Below are 6,000 nucleotides of genomic sequence, written 5' to 3' on the forward strand. Positions count from 1 at the left end.
ACTACACATCCCCCTCTACAAACTACACATTCCCCTCTCCAAACTACATCCTCCCCCCTCCAAACTACAGACACCCCTCCAAAAACTATATCGTCCCCCCTCCAAACTACACACACCCCTCCACAAACTACACCCCCCCCTCTCCAAACTACATCCTCCCCCCTCCAAACTACAGACACCCCTCCAAAAACTATATCGTCCCCCCTCCAAACTACACACACCCCTCTACAAACTACACCCCCCCCTCTCCAAACTACATCCTCCCCCCTCCAAACTACACACACCCCTCTACAAACTACACACACCCCTCCACAAACTACACCCCCCCCTCTCCAAACTACACCTCCCCCTTCTCCAACTACAACACCCTTCTCCAAACTACACATCCCCCTCTACAAACTACATCCTCCCCCCTCCAAACTACAGACACCCCTCCACAAACTACACCTCCCCCCTCCAAACTACATCCTCCCCCCTCCAAACTACACATCCCCCTCTACAAACTACATCCTCCCCCCTCCAAACTACACATACCCCTCTCCAAACAATACCTCCCCGCTCTCCAACTACAACCCCCTCTCCAAACTACACCTCCCCCCTCCAAACTACATCCTCCCCTCCACAAACGACACCTCCCCCCTCCAAACTACATCCTCCCCCCTCCAAACTACATCCTCCCCCCTCCAAACTACATCCTCCCCCCTCCAAACTACATCCTCCCCCCTCCAAACTACATCCTCCCCCCTCCAAACTACAGACACCCCTCCACAAACTACATCCTCCCCTATCCAAACTACATCCTCCCCTCCACAAACTACACCTCCCCCCTCCAAACTACATCCTCCCCTCCACAAACTACATCCTCCCCTCTCCAAACTACAGACACCCCTCCACAAACTACATCCTCCCCCCTCCAAACTACATCCTCCCCCCTCCAAACTACATCCTCCCCCCTCCAAACTACATCCTCCACTCTCCAAACTACATCCTCCCATCTTCAAACTACATCCTCCACTCTCCAAACTACATCCTCCCATCTTCAAACTACATCCTCCCCTCTTCAAACTACATCCTCCCCCCTCCAAACTACATCCTCCCCCCTCCAAACTACATCCTCCACTCTCCAAACTACATCCTCCCATCTTCAAACTACATCCTCCCCTCTCCAAACTACATCCTCCACTCTCCAAACTACATCCTCCCCTCTCCAAACTACATCCTTCCCTCTTCAAACTACATCCTCCCCGATCCAAACTACATCCTCCACTCTCCAAACTACATTCTCCCATCTTCAAACTACATCCTCCCCTCTCCAAACTACATCCTCCACTCTCCAAACTACATCCTCCCCTCTCCAAACTACATCCTCCACTCTCCAAACTACATCCTCCCCTCTTCAAACTACATCCTCCCCGATCCAAACTACATCCTTCCCTCTTCAAACTACATCCTCCCCTCTTCAAACTACATCCTCCCCCCTCCAAACTACATCCTCCCCCCTCCAAACTACATCCTCCACTCTCCAAACTACATCCTCCCATCTTCAAACTACATCCTCCCCTCTCCAAACTACATCCTCCACTCTCCAAACTACATCCTCCCCTCTCCAAACTACATCCTCCACTCTCCAAACTACATCCTCCCCTCTTCAAACTACATCCTCCCCGATCCAAACTACATCCTTCCCTCTTCAAACTACATCCTCCCCTCTTCAAACTACATCCTCCCCTCTCCAAACTACATCCTCCACTCTCCAAACTACATCCTCCACTCTCCAAACTACATCCTCCACTCTCCAAACTACATCCTCCACTCTCCAAACTACATCCTCCACTCTCCAAACTACATCCTCCCCTCTTCAAACTACATCCTCCCCTCTTCAAACTACATCCTCCCCTCTCCAAACTACATCCTCCCCTCTTCAAACTACATCCTCCCCGATCCAAACTACATCCTCCCCTCTTCAAACTACATCCTCCCCTCTCCAAACTACATCCTCCACTCTCCAAACTACATCCTCCCCTCTCCAAACTACATCCTCCCCTCTCCAAACTACATCCTCCACTCTCCAAACTACATCCTCCCCTCTCCAAACTACATCCTCCACTCTCCAAACTACATCCTCCCCTCTCCAAACTACATCCTCCCCTCTTCAAACTACATCCTCCCCTCTCCAAACTACATCCTCCCCTCTCCAAACTACATCCTCCCCTCTTCAAACTACATCCTCCCCTCTCCAAACTACATCCTCCCCTCTTCAAACTACATCCTTCCCTCTTCAAACTACATCCTCCCCTCTTCAAACTACATCCTCCACTCTCCAAACTACATCCTCCCCTCTTCAAACTACATCCTCCCCTCTTCAAACTACATCCTCCACTCTCCAAACTACATCCTCCCCTCTTCAAACTACATCCTCCACTCTCAAAACTACATCCTCCCCTCTCCAAACTACATCCTCCACTCTCCAAACTACATCCTCCCCTCTTCAAACTACATCCTCCCCTCTCCAAACTACATCCTCCCCTCTTCAAACTACATCCTCCCCTCTCCAAACTACATCCTCCCCTCTTCAAACTACATCCTCCACTCTCCAAACTACATCCTCCCCTCTTCAAACTACATCCTCCCCTCTTCAAACTACATCCTCCCCTCTTCAAACTACATCCTCCCCTCTTCAAACTACATCCTCCACTCTCCAAACTACATCCTCCCCTCTTCAAACTACATCCTCCCCTCTCCAAACTACATCCTCCCCTCTTCAAACTACATCCTCCCCTCTCCAAACTACATCCTCCCCTCTTCAAACTACATCCTCCACTCTCCAAACTACATCCTCCCCTCTTCAAACTACATCCTCCCCTCTTCAAACTACATCCTCCCCTCTTCAAACTACATCCTCCCCTCTTCAAACTACATCCTCCACTCTCCAAACTACATCCACCCCTCTTCAAACTACATCCTCCCCTCTCCAAACTACATCCTCCCCTCTCCAAACTACATCCTCCACTCTCCAAACTACATCCTCCCCGCTACAAACTACATCCTCCCCTCTCCAAACTACACCTTCCCCCTCTCCAAGTACAACCCCCCTCTCCAAACTAAACATCCCCCTCTCCAAACTACATCCCCCCCTCTCCAAACTACATCCCCCCCTCTCCAAACTACACATCCCCCTCTCCAAACTACATCCCTCCCTCCAAACTACACCCCCCCTCTCGAAACTACACACTCCCCTCTCCAAACTACACCCCCCCCTCTCCAAACTACACACTACCCTCTCCAAACTAAACACCCCCCTGTCCAAACTACACAACCCCCTTTCCAAACGACACACCCCCCTCTTCAAACTTCACCCCCCCTCTCCAAACTACACACTACCGTCTCCAAACTACACATCCCCCTCACCAAACTACACCCACCTCTCCAAACTACACATCCCCCTCACCAAACTACACCCCCCTCACCAAACTACACATCCGCCTCTCCAAACGACACATCCCCCATCACCAAACTACACCCCCTTCACCAAACTACACATCCCCCTCACCAAACTACACCCCCCCTCTCCAAACTACATCCCCCTCTCCAAACTACACATCCCCATCACCAAACTACACCCCCCCCTCTCCAAACTACACACCCGCTCTCCAAACTACACATCCCCCTCTCCAAACTACACCCCCCCTCACCAAACTACACACCCCCCTCTCCAAACTACACATCCCCCTCTCCAAACTACACATCCCCATCTCCAAACTACACACCCCCCTCTCCAAACTACATGCCCCTCTCCAAACTACACCCCCCCTCTCCAAACTACACATCCCCCTCTCCAAACTACATGTCCCTCTCCAAACTACACATCCCCCTCTCCAAACTACATCCCCATCTCCAAACTACACCCCCCCTCTCCAAACTACACATCCCCCTCTCCAAACTACACATCCCCCTCTCCAAACTACACACACCCCTCTACAAACTAACACAACCCCCTCTCCAAACTACACCCCTCCTCTCCAAACAACACACCCCCCCTCTCCAAACGACACCCCTCTCACTCCAAACTACATCCCCCTCTCCAAACAACAACCCTTCTCTCCAAACTACACTCCACCCTCTCCAAACTACACCCCTCCTCTCCAAACTACACATCCCCCTCTCCTAACTACACTCTACCCTCTCCAAACTACACACCCCACTCTCCAAACTACACATCCCCCTCTCCAAACTACACATCCCCCTCTCCAAACTACACATCCCCCTCTCCAAACTACACACCCCCCTCTCCAAACTACACCCCACCTCTCCAAACTACACATCCGTTTCTCCAAACTACACATCCACCTCTCCAAACTACACCCCACCTCTCCAAACGACACAACCCCCTCTCCAGACTACACCCCTCTCTCTCCAAACTTCATCCCCCTCTCCAAACTACACGCCTGCTCTACAAACTACACCCCCTCTCCAAACTACACACCCCCCTCTCCAAACTACACACCCCCTCTCCAAACTACACCCCACCTCTCCAAACTACACATCCCTCTCTCCAAACTACACATCCCCCTCTCCAAACTACACACCCCCCTCTCCAAACTACACACCCCCTCTCCAAACTACAACCCACCTCTCCAAACTACACATCCCTCTCTCCAAACTACACATCCCCCTCTCCAAACTACACCCCACCTCTCCAAACTACACACCCCCCTCTCCAAACTACACACCCCCTCTCCAAACTACACCCCACCTCTCCAAACTACACACCCCCCTCTCCAAACTACACACACCCCTCTCCAAACTACACACCCCACTCTCCAAACTACACCCCCTCTCCAAACTACACTCCCCCCTCTCCAAACTACACATCCCCCCTCTCCAAACGACAAACCCCTCTCCAAACTACACACCCCCCTCTCCAAACGACAAACCCCCTCTCCAAACTACACATCCCCCTCTCCAAACTACACACCCCCCTCTCCAAACTACACAACCCCCTCTCCAAAATACACCCCCTCCTCTCCAAACTACACAACCCCCTCTCCAAACTACACCCCTCTCTCTCCAAACTACATCCCCCTCTCCAGATTACACAACCCCCTCTCCAAACTACACATCCCCCTCTCCAAACTACTCAACCCCCTCTCCAAAATACACCCCCTCCTCTCCAAACTACACACCCCCTCTCCAAACTACACACCCCCCTCTCCAAACTACACAACCCCCTCTCCAAACTACACCCCCTCTCCAAACTATACACCCCCTCTCCAAACTACACACCCCCCTCTCCAAACTACACCCCCTCTCCAAACTACACTCCCCCCTCTCCAAACTACACTCCCCCCTCTCCAAACTACACATCCCCCCTCTCCAAATTACACCCACTCTCCAAACTATACACCCCCTCTCCAAACCACACACCCCCCTCTCCAAACTACATCCCCTCTCCAAACTACACATCCCCCTCTCGAAACTGCACATCCCCCTCTCCAAACTACACATCCCCCTCTCCAAACTACACATCCCCCTCTCGAAACTGCACATCCCCCTCTCCAAACTACACACCCCACCTCTCCAAACTACACATCCCCCTCTCCAAACTACACACCCCCCTCTCGAAACTACACATCCCCCTCTCGAAACTGCACATCCCCCTCTCCAAACTACACACCCCCCTCTCGAAACTACACATCCCCCTCTCGAAACTGCACATCCCACCTCTCCAAACTACACATCCCCCTCTCCAAACTACACATCCCCCCTCTCCAAACTACACCCCCTCTCCAAACTATACACCCCCTCTCCAAACTACACATCCCCTCTCCAAACTACATCCCCCTCTCCAAACTACACACCCCACCTCTCCAAACTGCACATCCCCCTCTCCAAACTACACACCCCACCTCTCCAAACTACACATCCCCCTCTCCAAATTACACCCCCCCTCCCCAAACTACACCACTCCCTCTCCAAACTACACCACATTCTCCAAACTAC

The sequence above is a fragment of the Pristiophorus japonicus genome, unplaced genomic scaffold, assembly GCF_044704955.1.
Source record: "Pristiophorus japonicus isolate sPriJap1 unplaced genomic scaffold, sPriJap1.hap1 HAP1_SCAFFOLD_798, whole genome shotgun sequence".
Classification (NCBI taxonomy): Eukaryota; Metazoa; Chordata; class Chondrichthyes; family Pristiophoridae; genus Pristiophorus; species Pristiophorus japonicus.